The sequence below is a fragment of the Adiantum capillus-veneris genome, chromosome 10, assembly GCF_014529385.1.
Source record: "Adiantum capillus-veneris isolate H3 chromosome 10, ASM1452938v2, whole genome shotgun sequence".
In the NCBI taxonomy this organism is placed as follows: Eukaryota; Viridiplantae; Streptophyta; class Polypodiopsida; order Polypodiales; family Pteridaceae; genus Adiantum; species Adiantum capillus-veneris.
The window spans coordinates 155,353,820-155,375,268 of record NC_140940.1 but is presented as its reverse complement, the minus strand read 5'-3'; the positions used below and the strand labels follow the sequence as shown (position 1 = coordinate 155,375,268).

The following is a 21,449-nucleotide window of genomic DNA, read 5'->3' as shown; positions in this document are numbered from 1 at the left end:
AGGATCAGACGAGTATCAATGTTATTTAGGGAGGAGTTACACCCTATTATCTAGGTGGTTCGCAGAGATGAGAGTGCCCGCTATATGTGAATCAGAGTTAGAACGGAGGAGGGCAGAGCTCTCTACATTGCCATACGTTACTTCCCTCCTAGCACAGCTCATTATGCTCCGCCTCAGGGGCGGTCACCATACATGATACTAGATGACGATATTTGGGAGTTCTTGAGGGATGGAGATATCATCCTACTTGGGAATTTCAATGCTAGGACAGCATGTCATCACGCATCTTTCTTTGAACTTCTGAGGAGATGTTGAGAGAGCTAGACTCTACAAAGATGGGGCTCTTCAAGACCTTGGAGGATGCTGAGGTATTTACAAAGTATGGGAGATATCTGATTGAGATGGCACAGCACATGGATTGGCTATTTTGAATGGCCTTGATAGATACTCTGGCATCCCCTTATAGAATTGTGGATTATGATTTGGCTCCCAATCACTTATACCACGCATTTAGGACTTATCCGTCTCGCCCAGACTTGTTGGAGTGGCTGTAGATTATGCTCAAATATCTTTTGCGATACATTTTACTTACACTATTGGTGGCTTTCATCATGCAACACATCACCATCCGAGATACCACTTTTGTAAAGAGAGATATGGAGTGTATATAAAAAAGCTATATAGTCTTTAGTAGGGGAGAATCCCCATAGACCTTTGTCAGAGCTCACCCAAATATTGACAAAGATGATACACACAGCAACAGCCACAACTTTTCCCCACTCTCAACCTAATGGGAGACCACAATCTGGGAGGACGCCTCAGAAAGTTGGTATGTACTATGATGATCAGTGTCGAGAGATGATCTTGACTACAAAGAGAGGTGGCTTTGGGAGAGATCACACATTGGCAGTGGCGTATACTCTTCCACCACCTTATAAGGCGAAAGAAGAGAGCTTTCTTAGCTCAGCTTGAGAGAGATATTTATCAAATATTCTTGAGCTAGGAGTCGAGGGAGGCTTGGCAAGTCTTTAAAGAGCACTCACCCTCTCCAATCATTACGTCTATAGAGACATGGACACAATATGCATCCTCTGTATACACAGTAATAGAGCAATTACCATTGCCAGACCCGCCGGAGCCGTGTCCTCCCACTTCTACTTTCTTCACAATAGAGATGGTGAGGCAAGCCATTGACAGATTGCAAAGGAGCCTGAAGCCTAGAAATGAAGAGAAAATTGAAAGTTTATCAACTTATAAGTTCTTGCCGAGGGGCCTAAATTACTAAAGGGACACACACAAAAACAATTGCATAAAAAATATAATGACGTAGCATAGTTGTACGGATGCCCATGAATTGCGCTAATATGCTGACATCCTAGGCTAACTTGACTGTGTTTTGCAGATTACAACCGAGGAGCCTAAAGCCTAGAAACGAAGAAAAAACTGAAAGTTTATCAACTTATAAGTTCCTGTCGAGGGGCCTAAAATATAAAGGGACACACACAAAAACAATTGCATAAAAATATGATGATGTGGCATTGTTGCACGAATGCCCGTGCAACTGTACGGATTTTTGCAAATTGCGCTAGCAGCTTTGGGCACTTTCTGGCGCCGGCTTGTAAAAGCATATGCTTTTGGATTCAAGTGCTTTTAGGACTACAGATTTTGGGCTTTGCTTTTGAGCATCCCTTGTACTGTTTATAAGTGCGCGAGGGGCCACTCCTTTGGAGCATCTAGAGGCAGAGTCTCGAAGAGAGTTGGACCCTCGGGGAGTTGTACCTTTATGAATCAATAATAAAGAAATGCCAAAAGGGGTGCTAGTCTTTGGGGCCATTGCCGTCTAGGTGCGGAACTCCGTCACTCTGTGTCTCTCGTGTGGACTCTCTCTCTCTCTCTCTCTCTCTCTCTCTCTCTCTCTCTCTCTCTCTCTCTCTCTCTCAGCTATTCAAGTCTTTTTGAAGTGAAAGTGTTGCAAAGTTTTGTAGATTGTAGTAATCTTTGTATTTCCGTCCGATCCCTCGCTGGAAGTGATTACAGTGGTACCAGAGCTCAGCTTGCTTTCTTGCCCTCTGTAAATTGAAGCAGGAGATCACACTATCGGAGGAAATCCACCTAGCCCTTCCACTCAGAGGCAACCTAAGGAGACACATGCCCATTATATGGGTGGTAATGTAACAAACGTGGACACTCCAAGTCAAAAATCAATCGCGACAGCACCAAATAACCACTTCAAAACAATTCACAGATCACAATAGATTTGCACTGGCCCGGCGGAGTTCCGTGCCTAGAGATATTGGCCCCAAAGACTGGCACCCCTTTCGGTATTTCTTTTTATATTAATCAGTTCAAAGTACAAGAGAGTGGCTAGGGTTTCACTCTCAGACTTTGCGTCCAGATGCTCTGAGAAGTGAAGCTCTCACCACTTATTTAAAGATACAAGGGATGCCCAAAAGCTTTTAAAATAAAAAGCATCAGTTCTCTCTCTCTCTTAGAGAGTCTTTTCTCTTTTTTTATAAAAAAAAGCAAAATTCGTGTCGCTCGTCATTAAATTTTAAAAAAAAATTAAAAAAAAATTAAAATCAGCCTCCGCGATTTCCGGAAATTAGGGTTTCTGGCAGAAATTAGGTTTGCAGGAATTTTAGGGTTTCTGGCAGAAATTTGGGTTTTTACTGTCCGCCACGTCATCACTTTGTGACATACCCCCCTCTTGAAAGCATTGTAATCGACCGCGATTACGCCTTCAAAACCGACAAAAGCCATAAACCGTCTTAGCAGACACTGACTATTAGTACCTACGTACTAGGAACACACATCTAGCACATGTACAAAATCGACAGTCACATCACACGACATCACAGGACATCACCAGACAGCACAGGACATCACATGACATTCAACATTCATTCGGATCTTAGACCATGATTTATCGGCAATGTAGCTAGCAATCACATCTAGGTCCAATCGGGACCTCATCGATGTCCGATTGACTAACCCCTATTGCAACCATGTCTATTCGAGATCAATCAAACCAAAATGCTGCAGTCATTTCGGCTATCAGTTCCTGCATTCACAAGAAGTCAAGAACAAATCAGTATCATTATCAGGAATTCCATTTCATAAAGTCATCCAGTAGAATACTCTCACCTCTCAGTATCTCTCAAGCTCAAAGAGACATCAGTGACTTTAGTATCAAAATTGAGGCATCTGTTGACAAAGGAGTGGAGTGACTCCCCTCTTGTGCATCCCACTGCACCAGATCTCCGGCCAAGCTGAATTCTGGGTTCCGTTTGGAGTAGACTATGCTAAACCAAAACATCGAGGTAAAGTTTCACAATCTGAGGAGTATCTGCTAGGTCCTCCTCCTCCATCCACTTCGCATCAAATGCAGGAAAGTTCTTGAACTTAACCAAGAACCGCCTTCGGACTTTACCTTTCTTCGTATCATTATGTGCCAAAATCTGTTCAGGAACAAGGATCTCCTCCTTTTCTTTCACTTCGGGTTGCTCATCAGGCTCCCCATCATCAGGCACATCACCCTTAACAGGTTTCAAGAGACTCACATGCAATGCATTGTGAATCCTCCAAGTATCTGGCAATTTCAATCGGAAGGAGACATCATTTATCTTGACAGTGATTTGGAAAGGTCCGTAGTATCACATACTAAGCTTTGGAGAAAGCCTCTCCTTTCCCTTTTTCTGTCGTAGGTGTGCCTTCTCAAAACGTAAGAGCACCCAATCATCCTTCTTCAATTTCAAGTCGCGACGATGGCGATCCGCTGCCTTTTTCTGCCGTTCTTAGACTCCTGCAAAGTCTCGCGAACCTTGGCAAAAGCCGTATCCAAATCTCGCGAATATTCATCCGCTTCAAATATCTAATCTTCGTGCTCAGGAATGATGGAACCTTTGCAGCACTTTCAACAATCTCACATGGCGTCTTCCCCGTCGAAGAGTGTATCGTGTTATTGTAGGCAAATTCCACCAAAGGTAAGTTCTTTTTCCATTGAGTCTTCTGATCCAAGATACAAGACTTCAATAAATCTAAAATCACTGAATTGGAAATCTCAAATTGCCCGTCAGTCTGCAAGTGGAACGATGATGAGAACTGCAACTGCGTGCCAATGTTCTCCCAAATTGCCTTCCAAAACAAACTCATAAATCTGGGGTCTCTGTCAGAGACAATCGTCTCAGGAGTGCCATGTAATCGGAAAATCATTGTGATCATTCTGTGTAATCGGGAGATCAAAAATGAAATCCATTTAAATACTTTCCCAGGGGCGGGTGGGTATGGGTAAAGGGTGTAACCATCCCTGTGCCTTATGCCTGTCAAACTTGACCTTCTGGCATACTGTGCACAACTCTTCCACGTCCTTTTTGAGTCACGGCCAAAAGAAGTATCTCTCTACCCCTTTCATGGTGGTAGCAATGCCGCGGTGACCCGTAAAAGGTGGACAGTGGCATTCAGTCATAACCTTTTCCCTCAACGGCTGTGTAACGCACAACATAGTCTTTTTCATCAAGTAGCCTTCCCGAAGGGAGTATCCAACTACTGTCTCCCCATCCCGTATCCGTGTGAAAATATCTGAAAAATCTGTATCTGTGGCATACTGATCGACCATATCCTCGAAGCTCCTATGATGTATCACGGAAATAGCCAGAACCAATGGTTTCCGAGACAAAGCATCTGCCACCACATCCTTCTGTCCCTGCACATGGACAGTCTGGAGGTGGAACTGTGACAAGATGTTCGCCCACCGTATCTGCTTTTCCAAAAGCTGCTTCTGTGACAAGAAGTAGCGCAAACTCTGATGGTCTGTAAAGACAGTAAAATCCGCTCCGAGTAGGTAATGCCGCCACTGAGTAAGAGCATGGATAACCGCCAAAAGATCTTTCTGATAAATCTGTGCTGTCATCTCCGGCCTAGAGAACAAACGGCTCTTGTAAGCTATGACATGGCCTTCTTGCATCAAGACCGTACCCAGACTACGACCACAAGCATCACAATATACTTCAAATGACTTCTGCAAGTCCGGCAAAGTCAAAATAGGTCCCATAGTCAATTTCTGTTTCAATGTCCGAAAGGCAATCACCTCTGTGGTTCCCCACGGAAAAGGTACTCCTTTCTGTGTCAAGGTATGCAAAGGGGAAGCAACCTCTGCAAACTTTCGTATGAACCGCCTGTAGTACGAACACAGTTCCAAGAAGCTTCTAACATCATGGACATTCCTCAAATCGGGCCAATCACGGATAGTCTCTATCTTGGCCGGGTCCATTTGCACTCCTGCTGCTGACACAATGTGTCCCAAAAAGTGTATCTCTGGTAGGAAAAATTCACTTTTCTTTGCATTAATCACTAACGTGTGATCTCGTAATGCCTGAAAGACTTGAAGCAGATGATCTCTGTGTTTTGCCTCATTCTTGGAGAAAACAATGATGTCGTCAAAGAAAGTGCCAACAAATGGCCTGTACTCTCGAAAAATCTTGTCCATCATCTGGTTAAATGTCACAAGAGCATTGGTTAAGCCAAAACGCATCACCAAAAACTCAAATAACCCAAAAGTCGTCCGAAAAGCTGTCTTGTAGACATCTCCTGGCGCTATCTTGATCTGATGATATCCACTCTTCAAGTCAATCCTGCTAAAGCACGAGGATCCCTGTAACCTGTCGAGTATATCATCGATCCTAGGAATCGGAAATCTGTTCTTGATGGTGATTTCGTTGAGAGTGCTATAATCGATGCACATTCTCCAAGATCCGTCTTTCTTAAAAACCAACAACAATGGAGAGCAATACGGTGAAGTACTAGGCTGGACAAGACTCTTTTCCAAGAGGTTTTTCACTGGGTTCATAATCTTTTCATTCTGTACTCGGCTCACACGATAAGGTGGCCGATTCGGTGGCGTGCTTCCAGGTATCAGATCAATGGTTTGATCTTCAGGCCCTCTGAAAAGCAATCGGCATGAGTGTGGAGAAAAATCTTGGCGTTCTTTTGATCAGGTCAAAACATATTCAACCTTTATCCATCTCTCCCAAAAGAATGAGTAAGACATTGAAGTTCATCAAGTACAATCTCTAAGCCCGTCATTTATCAAAGTCGCTTTCTTGGCCCGGTAGTCAACCACGGCGTAGTTCTTGTGGTACCAAGGGATCCTGAGTAGAATGTCACTCGCGTGCCCTGAACACCCCTATCATTGCAAACGAAGTTTGCCAATGCTAGGTGTAATGGCAACATCCCATCCGGGTGCCAGTCGAACTACCTCCGCCTGTGGCGTCAGTCTATTGGGCGTAATTCCAAATCGAGCCGCCAATTCCAAGTGAAAAGAAGTTGGCCTTGGCTCCTTCAAAAGAGCTTCATGATCCTTCACTTTGCCCCGAAAGCGGCAATGTTTGTACTTTCATTCATTAGATTCGGTGCAGGTCCCACGCCATGTGGTACCAGTTCTGCTTTTCTATCTGCCTTTTCTGCCACATTCCTCAGCTGCTCTCGAACTCTCAGACCTGTCGTCGTCTTTATCATTCTGTTCTTTCTGTGCCTTATTAGGGCACTTCGCGGAGATATGTCCATGTTCTCCGCATGCAAAGCACTTCCCCTCTCTGATGAAGCGAGCTCTCTCCTCAGGAGTAAGCTTGGGTCGTACATCATTTTTCACTGGGTTGCTCTTTTTCTTTCTACTTTCATTCCCAGAAGTCTGTTCGACTCGTTGTGTCATGGCCTCATCTGTGGGGTAGGTCAGACTGCCAAAGTGAATGGCAAAGCCCCGCTTCGCATGACTCATCAACTCTTGAATAGAAGCTGACTTCTGTTCCGAGCAGTGATCTCGGATCTCTGTAGGTAGACCCAAGGTAAACCGCTCAATCTGTTCTCTGAACGAGATCTTCTTGAATGAAGAGGCGGGTAGAAAAGAGCTCCAGAATCTTTCACAATAAGCATTGATTGTATATTTCTTGGTCATCCGAAGATGGTTCCAAGCAGCTCGTACATCTCGTTCATATTCTTGCATCAACCAAGAAGAAATAAAAAGCTTCTTAAATTTCATCCATTTAACTGGCGCACTCTTGTTAAAAGAAGCGTGGACCACCAAGTACGAGCATTCCCCTTAAGGTAAGTGGTAGCTCTCCGAATCTTGGAGTGCTCTGAATAGCGTCCTCCCGCGAAAGCGATGTCAAACTGCTGTATAAAAGACAAAGCCTTCGAAGCATCTGAGTATCCTGAAAAGTATCAAACTTGATCGAGTGGCCACCTTCCTTAAACTCTCGGACTTTCTTGCTTTTATCTTCGAGAAAGTCATACTGGTTGGCTTTGTAAAAATTCTTCTTGTTCGCATAAAACTTTCCGTCATCAGAATCTGAGCTGTCTATAGACGAGTCCTCAGTAGAAGTGTCAGTCTCTGGGCGAGATGTAGCCTTCTTTGCCTTTTTCTTGCCCTTTCCGAAGCTTTGTTTCTTGCTTCGCTTTTTACCTTTTCTGTTTTCTTCGCTCGAATCCGAGGAGCTAGAAGAACTATCAGAAGAAGAAGAAGAACTGGGTACTCCTTCAAATCGAACACGCTTCTTCTGTTTCTTTGCCTTGTCAAAAGTCGATTGACGACCCAAATAACCTGGAAAGTCAGTTCTTTTCTTCTACTTTTTGCCGTGCTTTTTGGCTTTCTTTTGCGCGTCAAAAAGCTGAACAATCTGTGCATCAACCACCTTCTTCGTATATTTTCTTGGAGGCAGAAGGTTTCTTGAAAGCGGGTTTCGGGAGTGGTGTTGTGGTTCTCTGCCACTCCATCTGTACCTCTTCCAAAGAGGTCTGGTTCATATACTTTGCCATCTTCGGGTCCTTGGCAAAATTGAGCATCATCTTTGTTGCATCGCCGATCAACTGGCGACGCTCCATCTCTCGCCGCTCCGCCTAAGTAGGGCCATACTCTTTGCCGGAATCTTCGTTGTGATCCTTGCCCGCATCTCCAGATGCAGAGGGAGTCGACTGATCATTGCCTGAAGCCATAGGTGCCGCGGAAAAAAAAAAATCGGGGATCGGACTTCCCGTAGAAGAGAAATCAGCCGTGCTCTGATACCACTGTAACAGACTTGGACACTCCAAGTCAAAAATCAATCGCGACAGCACCAAATAACCACTTCAAAACAATTCACAGATCACAATAGATTTGCAATGGCCTGGCGGAGTTTTGTGCCTAGAGATATTGGCCCCAAAGACTGGCGCCCCTTTCGGTATTTCTTTTTATATTAATCAGTTCAAAGTACAAGAGAGTGGCTAGGGTTTCACTCTCAGACTCTGCGTCTAGATGCTCTGAGAAGTGAAGCCCTCACCACTTATTTAAAGATACAAGGGATGCCCAAAAGCAGAGCCCCAAAAGCTTTTAAAATAAAAAGCATAAGTTCTCTCTCTCTCTTAGAGAGTCTTTTCTCTTTTTTTATTAAAAAAAAGCAGTCATTATAAAAATTAAAAAAAAAAGCCTCTGCGATTTCCGGAAATTAGGGTTTCTGGCAGAAATTAGGGTTTCTGCTGTCCACCACGTCATCACTTTGTGACAGGTAACAACAACAATAGAGACCAACAGATGACAGAATTGACTTCAAAGCTTTACACAACTATTCGGGCACCTTGAATCCTCCTACAAACCTGTTATGCCTCCCCGACCTTCTCAGCTTTACTCTTCTTTTCCTCTTGACCCTTCCTGAAATCACCCAACAACCTCTTCACGGCAGAGCTTTGTAAATATCTCTAAATTTCTGAGAGGCATTTTCAAGAATATGGCTTCAAGAGGACGACCGTATGTGACTTCTGAAGCACCACTACCTTGCCTTCTGCTGCACCTCCACCCTATGTCCCACCACCACCTACTGCACCCTCATATTCATCAGATGGGCACTATCACCATTACTATTTTTATTTAGCACCTCCAGTGGTACATTCTAGTCCAGAACCTTTAAGGATGGTGGTGCTACAGTTAAAATTTTCACCTTCTCAGGCGTCCAAGATTCTCACGATGCACTGAAATTCCTACAACAGTTCGACATCCTGCTCAATAACGGGTATTTCACGAAAGAACCCAAGTTACTACGAGTCACCTCCTTCCTCAAAGATAGTGCCCAAACATGGTGGGCTGCCCTAACCAGGAAGCTAGACAATCCCAAAACCTGGCATGACTTCAAGCTCTCCTTTTACCCAAGCTTCCTAGATGAAACCTTTGAAGCAATGCACTAAAAGTTACATACCCACACAATCTCACCCAATTAGGCACATTCAGTGGTTGGCACATCACGATGCAACACACATACAAATGTATGTTATAGAACATAGAAACATACACTCACCGATGAACACTCCTCCCGCAAACCACCAAGAAGGTCAGGGCTATAAGATAATCGACGACTCCCTCATCACTCCTCTTGCAAATAACCTAAAAAGGTTGAGGCCATGAGATATAGAGGCCTTTTACAACCAAACCCTCCCCAGACCCCAACCTGCGTCGCTTGAAGGTTCCAAGATTAAAATACTTCTCAAACTATACCCAATTTTCTTTTCATCGGTCCTCTCACAAATAACCAAAAAGGTCCGGGTCATGAGTAAAGCACAACTTTTCAATCATTACCTCCTATTGAATACTCCTCCCAAAAAGGCCCGAGCCATGAGATATTCAGACATTATCAAGCATCAATTCTTCTCTTTAGTACTCCTCCCGGGAAAGCCCAAGCCATGAGTAAAACACAACTTTGCAATCTCAATTTCCTCTTGAATACTCCTCCTAGGAAAGCCTGAGCCATGATTATCCAAAAGTGTTCCAAAAAACATTGAAATCAGTATCAAAACCAGCATCAAGAAATCTCAAATCGGCACCACAACAAGTTGAATATAGATAAAAAACCATTTCAAAAAAATCTAGACAATATTCTCAAGCAATTTCTCAAGCAAAATTTCAAGCAAATGGTTCTCCTCGTTGGAAAAGATTGGATCTCCAACTCCATGCTCCCAACTGCTTCTAGTATTACCTGTTGTCTGCAAAAAGCACCGGAAACATAATTCTGACCCATGCTGCAGAAACCCTAATTTGCTGCTGAAAACCCTAATTTTTCAACATTTTCAAAATCAAAATCCGCTTGCATCAAAGTGTAGGGCCTGTCGAGAGGATCAACTTTGACTTCTATTGCAAATTCAAATTCTCAACCGTTGGAGACATTTTTAGAGTCCTCTACAACACAAAAAAGCGTAAGCATGTTCTTTTGTGCTTTTTTAGGGCAAAAACAAACTTCTCCTCCTGTATCTCCTCCTCCAATTGTCATTCCTTCTTCATCCAGCTCCATAGCTTCTATCTGTAGGTTCATGTAGGTCCGGATTCCTCTCGAGAAAAGGGAACAAAAATTTCTATATATTCTAGAAGCGTCGTCTTGCTCCGTCTGCTCTTGAGGGATCGGTATGCTTTCAAAAAAGCACATGCGTGAAGCTCTATTACCATTGTAACGGGGCGGCACCACGTGCCGACAGAAAAGAACAGATTGAACAGACTTTAGATGCGATGCTTCAAAACAACCGAATTGAAAGAGAGAGACTTCACACGAAACACAGAGTGCCAGAGTTCACCCCCAGAGTGCACTGACCCCAAACTGTGGCACCCCTTTCAATATTTCTTTATATTGCTTCAATGAGGTACAACACTAGCGGATCTGCTCTACATCTCTCCTGGATAGAATGCGAAAGAGTGAGCCCTTAGTACACATTTATAGGCCCTTGGCCATCCAAAAGCAATTCCATGAAAGCAGTAGGTTCTAAAAGCTAGTGGTCCAAAAACAAGCGCCCAGAGGGCTATTCGTATAGCACTTCCACGTCATGAGCTGCCAATGGGAATCGCGGGCGTCCGTAATAGAAGGCTACCACGTCATCATCTCTACCCAATTTGCACGTGTGAGTGAGGTTCTGCTTTATTCCATTATTTAGGCCTCATCGGATGGGGTGTTGTATGTTGGGTGGGGGTTAGGATTAAAATCCTAACCCTGTTATTATTTTGGCCACTCAGCCAAACTCCATAAGTTAGGATTTGTTCTGCTTCTGCTTCTAGGGTTTAGGCCCCTCAGACGGGATCTGCAAGTCGGCTAGGGTCTTCAGTGGCTTGAAACGTCAACAATTTGTGACATAGGATGTACAAACAATTGGACTATATGGATGCAACATAGCAAACATTGCAGGTCAAGGAGTGCTACATGGCAAGCCACATGGATGCAGCTGATGTGGCTTCTTATATGGGGCAACCAGCAAGCGCAGTTGTTTTTGGTGTGTCCTCTGCGTGGTTTGTGTCAACAGGTTGCTTTAATTAAGCTAATCATTTTTAGAAATCAGTTTGTGGAGTGCTTTTAGCAAACAAGAGCTATAAGTAAGATGCAACCGTGCCATACCTATTGTACCCATATTGTGAGAGTGGGCTCTTTGAGCAGTCCTACTCACAATAACTTTGACATCAATACAAATAAAACATACCGCCAAGGGTACACTTCTTTAGGGGCCAGCATCTCTCAGCGGGGAACCCCGCTCCTCTTGTCTCTTGTTTAGATGTTATTAATTGAGAATCCAGTCCTATTTGAGTCTGTTATAATCATCCCTCACTTGTGTTTTCTATCAGCAATCGGTTTCACAGATTACACAATTTTTGCCATATAGATCACCTGATGAAATAAAAATATCCTTCTCATATGGGGTATTGGAAGATAGAATTGCCAGTTTGGAACTTTTTCCCCTGTTTTAGAGAAGCCCATATCTACATGATCCGTCTCAGGTATAGATTATAGTCCTTGATAATGAATGTTGGTGATAGCATCAATTTTTGGTCGGCGGGGGAGAGCATTTGCTATTATGTGTTTACTCGGAGATATATGAAGGACCTAGAAGCGAAACATAGAGAAATTCACCCATCACATCTACTTTTATGTCAACCTACATTGAGAGTGAATCCGACGGGCACCATGTGCCGACTGCAAAGAGCAGAACTTTAGCACTTCAAACACAACTGAACAGAGAGAGAGAGAGAGAGAGAGAGAGAGAGAGAGAGAGAGAGAGAGAGAGAGAATCCACACGGTAGACATGGAGTGGTGGAGTTCCACTCCGAGATGCAATGGCCCCAAACTCTAGTGTTCCTTTCAGTATTTCTTTTATATTGCTTTGACAGAAGGTACAACTGCCAGGGACCTCCTCCTCCACGTCTGGAGTTGCTAGACTGCCAGAGAGGAGGCCCAAAAAGCATCCGATATGAAAAGCTAGCAGCCTCTGGGCTATTTTTTATAAATTCCAGAAAATCCTAGAGTCCCGTGATTCGCGGCACAATTTTCGGGACATTCGTATAGGTGCCACATCATCATAGTAAAGGGTTCTAAACTCGTCCGCTTTATTCTGGCCACTTTTGGGCACTTAAAACGGGTCCTCTTCAATGGAATAAGCCACATCATCACTTTGTGACATATCCTCCCACGTTGAAAGAAAAGTAATCGCCCGCAATTACTCCTGCAAAGCTCAATCCAATTCTTTAGCAGACACTATCTTTAAGCATACATGCCAATGATCATCACCAGCAAATAACACATTCTCTAGCATGCATTACACCATACAGTTCCACAATCAGATTTTCAACCAATCATCTCATCCGCATCGGAGCTCTTGATATTCCAGCATAGCAATATTAGCCATCACACCTAGACCGCGCTGATGTTTTCAAGGGTGTCTAGATGCACTAAGACCACATATGTAACTAAGTCAGACTTTGTAAATAATTAATTTATTTACGAGAACAGAATCATCTAATTAGTTGTGTGTACACCAGAATAGACCTAGCAGTTCTAAGGCCTCAGGTGAGCCTAAATGCGGGCCACAACACCTCAGAGGGACCTTAGCAGAAATTACCCTGAAGCCCTAGTGATTGGGAAATCGGGTCTTCAGAAAGGGGTAAGCAGTAGCCTCAGATTTTAGGCTCAGGAAAAATACGCGCGTCAGTACAAGCACATGAATGAGATGGGGTCCTTAGAACAGTGACCCTAAGGCTAATAAAGCTAATAAAGCCTTAGGATAAGTTTCGTTAAATTAAATTTAACGGTCCGTGCCCGGGCAGGCGGCTGGACAAGTGTGAACAGGTAAAGGCGGTGCAGTGCCAGTGCGGCATTGCGCCGGCAGACCTTTGGTGTTCTCATAAAAGAATCATTGGTAGCATTTGTTAGTTAGTTGCACATTTTTAATTAATGAGCTAGAAGTTTTTAAAGTCAAAAGTTGAATGGTTTTTAAGTTTTTAAAGTAAGCGTGCCAAGTGGCACACTTACCAATGCAAACTAATTCTCTCTCACTCTCACTCTCACCCTCTCTCTCTTCCTAGCGCCCCCTCTCCCTGATGGCTATTTAGGAGCCCCTCCTCCCCCATTTTCAGGGCTGGCAGTGCACCTACCCCCCCTAATGTGAGCGTGCTCTACGCGGTGGAGCCCTCCATTGAAGCTTGAGAGCAGCCCCTTGCGACATATGTGGTAGCCTTGTGCTCCCATTGTCAAGAACAAGGGATCTCACAGTCATAGACACCTTCTGGTGAAGTTTTATCGCGAGAAGCTGCCGTAGATGCTCTCTTAGCAGAGTGCGGCTGCTGTAATTCTCTGTTTTCAGCCCCTAATCACCTCGATTAGGGCTGTTTTCAGCAGATCAGCCATAGAAATTCTCTTCTCTCTCCTTATCCTAAGTCTACATCAAGTTTGGCGCGATTCCATCGCGAAGAAGACCTCTGTTTCGGCGTAGGGGTGTGCACAGGTAAGAATTTCAGGTTATGTGCAGAAAATTACAGCAAGCATGTGCGTGTGCATTTTGCTTGTTTCTCTTTTGTGTTCGATGCATGAATGAATGAGCATGAAGGCAACACATAACGGAAGATGGACTCTCCTCTGTGAGAGCTTCCGATGAGCTGTTTTGGAAGATAGACTCTCTTTTCGAGAGCTTCCAACCAGTCTCGCAGAAGAGGGGAAATCCCCTAAGCAGAAAGAAAGTGGAAACACTTTCTCAGTCAGTAGTCAGAACAGAACAAAAGAAAGAATAGAGGACGGGCGTATGCCCCGTTCCTGTGCTTGTAAAGATTCTCCCTTAGTAATAAAGATATTCTCTTTATGGGGGGGGGACCAACCCATCTTCAGGTCCCCAATGGAGTGTCAAGTTTTCTCTCTCCCTCTAATTCTCTTGAGTATTTGAAGTGCAATTAAACGTCAGTTTACGCTTCCGTATTTTTGTGACAGTGGTATCAGAGCAAGGTCCTCTCTCTCTTCCTGAAGGGATTGACGACTCTTGGCAGACTGCAGAAATGGGAGGACGCGAGATAGAGTTCTCTCTCCTTCAACAGAAGGTGGAAGAGTTGCAGAAAGCTCTCTCCCATCCAGAAGTCCAAAAGATTCTCCATACTCTTGAAAAAGGGAAAGAGAAAATGCCGATGGGGTCGGGAGAAATCCCGCAGAACCCAAAGGCGCCACAACCAAGGAAAGATCCTTTGATTGGAACCTCCCGCATGCACGAGAGGCAGAAGAAACCTCCAGAACGTCATGTGCGGTTTAATCCAAAAGTTCAAGAGCAAGATCCCCCTGATTCCCCTCAGTTCTCTTTCATGAAGGATCTGGATGACATAGTTGCTCCGGAAGACATGTTTCTCGACGATCCGTCGCAGCAAGAAGTGCATTCAAGGGAAAGGACTCCTGTCCACAAGGAGTCTAAGCATAGAAAGAAGGAGCACCATAAGAAGAAACACCATAGGCAGAAAACATTCAAGTCGGGAGATAAAGATGTGAAATTCGACACCTACAATGGACGGCGTGATAATGACAAAGCTTTGGCTTTCATCCGCCAATTTGAAGTTGCATTTGCAGAAGGGAATTTCAAGGAAAGATCCAAGCTTCGCCATGTCAGTTTGTACCTGAAAGGCACCGCCAGCCATTGGTGGTTAACCCTTATCCTGGAAGATCGCAAACCCCAAGATTGGACTGCCTTCAAGAAGGAGTTCTACGCACAGTTCCTTCCTCCAGACTATGAGGAAGAGGTAAAGAAAGAATGGGATCGACAGTCAGAGAACGAAACTGTTCCACGCTATGTGGATAGGTTTTGGGACGTTCTCTTGAAAGTCACTCCTTTCAAGAAGATTGACGATTCGGAGAAGATGCGCAAGTTTGAAGCAGGTTTGCATGAAGCCTTGCAAAAGGCTATGAAGCTTTACCCTCGAGGTAACTTGCAGATACTTATGGAATCAGCCCGCATAGCTGATGGAATACATGACAAGGGTACTCCTAGGAAGATGGAGCAAAGCACTTACCATGCCAAGATGAAGGCTCTCCATGAGCAGCCTACCTCTTCTACTTCTTCTCAAAAGAAGAAAAGAACCGCCTCCGAAGCAGAAGCAAAGCCAAATCAGCCCAAGAAAGGGAGATATCTCTCTCTTGCCGAGTTGCGAACCTACATTAGTGAAGGAAGATGCTTCAAGTGCGGACAAGTTGGTCATATGAAGGGTGACTGTCCAACCAAACCTCCACAACCACCCTCTTCCAATGCAGTCCCAGATGTACAGGGAAATACAACCAAGGATGGAAAAGAAAGAGCTCTTCTCAAAGCATGGGGTAGTATCAACAACCAGCGGGCTCTTATTTTGTTTGACCCTGGTAGTACAGACAACTTCATCTCTACCAAGCTAGCTGACGACCTGAACTTGCAGCCCAATCGTTTTGGAGTCTCTATTCAAGCGCAATCTGCTTTCAAAGGGCAGAACTCAAACTCTACTCCAATCATAGGGAAGTTGAATCTAAAGGTCTACGACTACAAGGATCAAGAGTCTTTCTTACTAGCTTCACTTGAAGGATGCGATGTTATCTTGGGAATGCCTTGGCACTACAAGATGCATCCCATTCCTGACTATGTTCAGAAAACCTTATCTTTTGCTCATAAAGGAAAGGAGTATCTTGTACTTGCAGATGCAGGTGATTGGAGTATTCCTATCGCCAATCACATTGCCATCAAGAAAGAAATGAAAAAGTGTGTTTCAACGTACTTGATTTTTGCAAGAGAGAGAGATGTGTCTGTTTCACAACTTTCTTCCTCTTTAGAGCAAAAAAGACTTAAGTTAATAGAAAGATATAAAGATTGTTTTACAGATGAACTTCCAAATGAACTCCCACCTTCGTGACCTGAGGATCATACAATTGATTTGATCCCAAGAAGTTCTCCTCCAAATCAGCCCCCTTATCGAGTAAGTCTAATGCAGCAAGAGGAAATTCTCAAGCAGGTTAACGAACTTTTGGAGAAGGGCTTAAATAAGGCCTAGTACTTCTCCATATTGTTCACCTGTCTTGCTAGTACAGAAAAAGGATGGCACATGCCACATGTGCATAGACTATAGATCTCTAAACAAGATCACAATCAAGAATCGATTTCCAATCCCTCGGATTGACGACATTCTTGATAAGTTACAAGGAGCCAGTGTCTTTAGTCGTATAGACTTGAAGAGCGGTTATCATCAAATCCGCATAGCTCCTCAGGATGTGCATAAGACTTCATTTAGAATAACCTTCGGGTTGTATGAATTTCTAGTGATGCCTTTTGGGCTCACTAATGCACCAACTACATTCAACAGAATGATGGATAGAATCTTCCACTCATACAGAAGCTTTACAGGCGTTTTCTTTGATGACGTCTTAATCTTCTCAGAGACGAAAGACGAACACTATAAGCATCTCGCCTTAGTGTTTGAAGAATTACGCAAACACAAATTATTTGTGAATGCTAAGAAGAGTGAGTTCTTTCTAAAAGAAATCCACTATTTGGGCCATATAGTATCTCACAACCAGGTGAGAATGGACCCTGATAAGATTCAAGCAGTTGTAGAATGGCCTACGCCAACTACAGTACATGATGTACGAAGTTTCCTTGGCCTCTGTTCTTATTATCGGCGTTTCATTCGAGCTTTTGCCGCGATAGCAGGTCCCCTCCATGACCTGACAAAGAAGCGGATTCCATTCCATTGGGGGTCTGGACAAAAACAAGCTTTCGAAAAGCTTAAGTATCTACTCAGTCACGGACTTGTTCTCACCGTCCCTGATCTTCGCAAACCTTTCGAGGTATACTGCGATGTATCTGGAGATTGTGTAGGAGCAGTTTTGAACCAAGAGGGTCACGCGATAGCCTATGGAAGTCGGCGCCTTAAAGATGGAGAGTTGCATGCCTCCATATACGAAAAAGAGCTAATGGCAGTAATTCATGCTCTTTCCATTTGGAAACACTATCTATGAGGAGCTGATTTTATTATCAAGACAGATCATCAAAGTCTTCGCTACTTTCTCACACAGAGAAAGTTATCAGAAAAGCAGATGAGATGGGCCAACTTTCTTTCAATGTTTCATTTTCAGATTTTACACACTTCTGGAACAAAGAATGCAGTTGCAGATGCTCTCTCCAGGCGTCCAAAGATCAATGCACTAACAACAATTTATCATGAGGAACTAGAATCTCTCAGCGAGATGTATCCTCAAGATCCAGACTTTGCCACAATTTGGGCAAATCTTCAAGCTGGTCACTCAAAGCCACCTTATTCTATCAGGGATAATACACTCTATCGTCAACAAGCAATATGCATAGCTCAGCCCTTACGAAAAAAGGTGATGGATGAAGCACATAATTCTCCTTATGCCGGGCATCGGGGAATTGCTTCCACCACTAGTGCCCTCGAAAGGTATTTCTTTTGGCCAACACTCCGTGCGGACATTGAAAAACATGTACGTGAGTGTTTAGTCTGCCAAAAGGTAAAATATGACAGACATAAATTTTATGGCAAGCTTCAGCCGCTCCCTGTGCCTAACACACCATGGGAAAGTATTGCCATGGATTTTATTACGGATCTTCCTCGATCCAAGAATGGAAATGATGCAATCTGGACTATAGTAGACAGATTCAGTAAGCAAGCCTATTTTCTTCCAGTAAAGAAGACGATCAAAGCTGATCACATGGCTAGAATATTTCTAGCTCAGATTTTTAAACACCATGGATTGCCAAAGACTATTGTGAGCGACAGAGATCCCCGCATGACTAGTCTATTTTGGCAGGCATTGTTCGAAAACTTGGGAACTAAGCTTGATTTTTCATCAGCTTATCATCCTCAAATAGATGGTCAAAGCTAAATCGCTAATGCCACTGTTTTAGATCTCCTCAAGTGCTATGTTTCGGAACGACAATCCGGATGGGAACAGTACTTACCAATAGTTGAGTTTGCGTATAATAATACCATACATTCCTCAACTGGTAAAGCCCCTTTCGAAATTATTTATGGGAAGCCACTCTTACTTCCTATTATGGTAACCAAAGAAAACATCTTCGCTGCAGATGAATTTGTGCACAATATTGATATTGCCCATCAACAAGTAAAGCAAGCGATTCTTCGTAGAGCAACAGAAGAGAAAAGCAGACAAGCACAGAAGGAATCTCAATCTTGAAAAAGGACAATACGTCCTGCTTCGGTTTGAGAAAGCTAGATTGAAAAAGCGGGTCGGCAAAGGGAAAGTTGTCAAACTTTCCCATAGATTTTACGACCCTTTCAAAATTACAGATAAAGTCAATGATGTGACTTTCAGATTGGATTTGCCTTCTAACTGGCGCATCCACAATGCTTTTCATGTCAGTCTCCTCCGACCATATGTTGGACCTCCTCCAGTGGCGCCCGTACAAGAAGATCCTCCAGAAGTCGAAGAGACTGAGAAAATCCTTCAACCTGAACAGACAATACACCACTCGGAGAGACAACTCAAGTCGGGGAGTCTACATCGAAAGTATTTAGTCAAGTTCAAGAATTACACTCCTTTAGATGCAAAGTGGATGACTGAGTCCGATCTTAAGGACTACCCTGACATCTTGCACAGTTATGTTGACGCTCTACAGTTGAGGTCAACTGTTTAGAACCAAGAGGGATGTAACTAAGTCAGACTTTGTAAATAATTAATTTATTTACGAGAACAGAATCATCTAATTAGTTGTGTGTACACCAGAATAGACCTAGCAGTTCTAAGGCCTCAGGTGAGCCTAAATGCGGGCCACAACACCTCAGAGAGACCTTAGCAGAAATTACCCTGAAGCCCTAGTGATTGGGAAATCGGGTCTTCAGAAAGGGGTAAGCAGTAGCCTTAGATTTTAGGCTCAGGAAAAATACGCGCGTCAGTACAAGCACATGAATGAGATGGGGTCCTTAGAACAGTGACCCTAAGGCTAATAAAGCTAATAAAGCCTTAGGATAAGTTTCGTTAAATTAAATTTAACGGTCCGTGCTCGGGCAGGCGGCCGGACAAGTGTGAACAGGTAAAGGCGGTGCAGTGCCAGTGCGGCATTGCGCCGGCAGACCTTTGGTGTTCTCATAAAAGAATCATTGGTAGCATTTGTTAGTTAGTTGCACATTTTTAATTAATGAGCTAGAAGTTTTTAAAGTCAAAAGTTGAACGGCTTTTAAGTTTTTAAAGTAAGTGTGCCAAGTGGCACACTTACCAATGCAAACTAACTCTCTCTCACTCTCACTCTCACCCTCTCTCTCTTCCTAGCGCCCCCTCTCCCTGATGGCTATTTAGGAGCCCCTCCTCCCCCATTTTCAGGGCTGGCAGTGCACCTACCCCCCCTAATGTGAGTGTGCTCTACGCGGTGGAGCCCTCCATTGAAGCTTGAGAGCAGCCCCTTGCGACATATGTGGTAGCCTTGTGCTCCCATTGTCAAGAACAAGGGATCTCACAGTCATAGACACCTTCTGGTGAAGTTTCATCGCGAGAAGCTGCCGTAGACGCTCTCTTAGCAGAGTGCGGCTGCTATAATTCTCTGTTTTCAGCCCCTAATCACCTCGATTAGGGCTGTTTTCAGCAGATCAGCCATAGAAATTCTCTTCTCTCTCCTTATCCTAAGTCTACATCAAGTTTGGCGCGATTCCATCGCGAAGAAGACCTCTGTTTCGGCGTAGGGGTGTGCACAGGTAAGAATTTCAGGTTATGTGCATAAAATTACAGCAAGCATGTGCGTGTGCATTTTGCTTGTTTCTCTTTTGTGTTCGATGCATGAATGAATGAGCATGAAGGCAACACATAACGGAAGATGGACTCTCCTCTGTGAGAGCTTCCGATGAGCTGTTTTGGAAGATAGACTCTCTTTTCGAGAGCTTCCAACCAGTCTCGCAGAAGAGGGGAAATCCCCTAAGCAGAAAGAAAGTGGAAACACTTTCTCAGTCAGTAGTCAGAACAGAACAAAAGAAAGAATAGAGGACGGGCGTATGCCCCGTTCCTGTGCTTGTAAAGATTCTCCCTTAGTAATAAAGATATTCTCTTTATGGGGGGGGACCAGCCCATCTTCTGGTCCCCAATGGAGTGTAAGTTTTCTCTCTCCCTCTAATTCTCTTGAGTATTTGAAGTGCAATTAAACGTCAGTTTACGCTTCCGTATTTTTGTGACAACATACCCATGCAATCTTATCTAAATTGAAAATAGTGATGCACCATATCGATATTCTTCAAAATAGATTACAAAAGACACAAATTCACATGTATAGACACAAAATATATAGATGTTAAAATACAACCAAACTCTCCCCAGACCGTAGCCTGCATCATTCAGAGGTTTCCATCGACAACTAAATGCTCCCCAAACTGTAGTCTCCGTCGTTCACATGTTATCAAACAACATCGAAACCAGCATCAACCAGAACTAACTAAATTAAATGCAATTGGCACCAAAACAAATACAATCTATTTCAAACAATTTACAAACTGTCACTGTCACCAGGAGGTGTATTTTTCCTGTTGTCTTCTTTAAATATGTACTACATATTATTAATTATTTTCTTTTTACAGTTTTCCCCGGAAACCTTGCAAGTGGACATTACATGGCCGATGTGAAATGGCTGCAGCCAAACAGGTTTTTCACATTGGGAGTCTAGGTTGGTCAGTCTGGGACTGGTCGGGCTAGTTAGCACTGAATTCTGATGAGTATAGAAGCCTGTGTGCGCCAGATGGATTCTGGGCCACTTGGCAAGTCACTTACAACTTTATAAGTTGGTGGGAACTAGGGAATTAAACCAAAGGAGCAAACTGGACACTTGGCAATTGGAGAGCTACCTGCAGAACACCTTAGCAAAAGGAGGCGCTCAAATGAGAGTAAAGGCTGATTTTTGTACATAAGTGCAACTACAGAGTGTGTATTAATAGTGGGTTCTTTAATGGTAAGCTTGCCTTCTCCTTTGTCTCGTGTAGCGCGATGATTTTCTCTCATGCATCTCTCTCTTCCCTTTGCACATATGGTAATGCCCCACTAGTTGGGCTGCTCAGATGATCATGAGCAGTTCTGAGGGTTTTATTTGCATTTGCTAAGAGCCTTTTGACCAGGAACCGGACTAGCTAATTGCTAATCCCCCACGGGTATGCACAGTTCCATCGCGAAAGATTGAGAATTTGG

At 43.8% G+C, this 21,449-nt stretch overlaps 1 protein-coding gene across 3 annotated transcripts in view; it reads right to left on the bottom strand.

Annotated features, from left to right (window-relative positions):
• Window positions 1-21,449, bottom strand: part of LOC147449916 (uncharacterized) — a 76,579-nt gene that overhangs the window by 14,081 nt on the left and 41,049 nt on the right. Inside the window, exon 3 of one of the 3 annotated variants that reach the window (XR_015189564.1) lies at window positions 9,596-9,758. The exons of the other annotated variants lie outside the window; for them this stretch is intronic. The gene's annotated coding sequence lies outside the window, so the exon portion shown is untranslated. The remainder of the gene's footprint in view (window positions 1-9,595; window positions 9,759-21,449) is intronic. 3 annotated transcript variants of the gene reach the window in all.